This window comes from Passer montanus, unplaced genomic scaffold (genome assembly GCF_014805655.1).
Source record: "Passer montanus isolate IOZ18808 unplaced genomic scaffold, ASM1480565v1 scaffold1, whole genome shotgun sequence".
NCBI lineage: Eukaryota > Metazoa > Chordata > Aves > Passeriformes > Passeridae > Passer > Passer montanus.
In genome coordinates, this window is record NW_024356504.1 from 19,780,331 (window position 1) to 19,781,743 (window position 1,413).

The following is a 1,413-nucleotide window of genomic DNA, read 5'->3' on the forward strand; positions in this document are numbered from 1 at the left end:
TTTTGCAGAACACAGACTTGAATCTTGCACAGCAACTTTGTTTTCTAGAATGCTGAACAAGACAGCTACTTGAAAGCAGACATCTGGCTGCAGACAGCTCTTCAAGGCAGCAGGCTGGCACGCAGCAGCTGAAGGTGGCTAACTACAGATCAGAGATGGGAAACAGGTAACAGGAGTAACTAACCAGCTGAACAGCAGCTGAGGTGCATCCTCCAGGGCTGAGATTTCTACATCTAAAGCAGATTATCTTTCTAGGAGGATGCACTCGTGCCACTTTAAGTCTTTGAAAGGTTTCAGTAATACTATGGCTTGAGATATGTGATCCTTCTGTCTGGCCCCAGACAATGCTTATTTTTAGTCTTTGATTATGAACATCCTGTATGTGCTCTGCTAACAAGAATTGTCCCTAATCATATATGGTATCTGTGTATTCTGTGCTCAGCTTTAAAATGTGTGTGGTTCTCACAAACACAGTAAAAAACTTGTGCAGAAATTCTGCACAACTGATGCTGTTTATTAAGGCACAATAAATAGATAAAAGAAAACTGTCCCTGTGTAACAAGTGTAACAAATCTCATTCCTCAAACCCAAGGCACAGTCTGCAAATCCTGCTAGCTCAGTGTGTGAAATTCAGAGCTCAAGAACACCACCAGATTTTGTTGCTGATTGTAGCTGTGCTGGCCATCTTGGAGAGACTGGAGGAAATACATGGCACAGAGGTGCTGAAGCAGGTGCATCCCCCTCAAGATTTAACTATAGTTTGATACATCACTTTGTGAGTAAATCCCTTGAGAGCAAGAAATCAATTGCACTGTTTAAAGCTTTGTATTATAAAACTGAAGGAGTGAGAGAACTGTACCTGCAGAGGTTAATCCTCAGCTCAGGAATTTAAATGAACTCATTAAAATCAACTTACAAATTAGCTCATTAAAATGCAATGCTGCAGATCCAGAAGTTGGTTGATCTGGCATGCCACTTGTATGAAAAAGTGACTTAAGAAGCAGAGAACAAGTTTATAGTATTAAAACTCCATCTTTCTTTGCAGTCCCCTATCTGGAACTCCTTCTTCCTTGAACTCTGTATCAACAGCACTTTCTATTTAGTGAATTAAGCTTGTCTGATCCTGTGCTACAAGAGCTGTGTAGTATCAGTAGCCCCCTGTAATGAAATATGTGTCTGCACACACTTGTGCCCTCTCACACACATAGGAACTCTGTAATTGAGCCCTGGCACCACAGGTCACAGCAATGATCATTTCATTACCTTGATAATGACATTCTACAAGCTGCTGGCTGTAGTGGGTTTTATTTCTTAGTGGTTAAATTCTAGATAATCACACTACTCTACTACTGCCATTAAAGTAATGGTTTTGTTTGGGGGGAGGCAGGAAAAAAGACACAAGTTCTGATATAA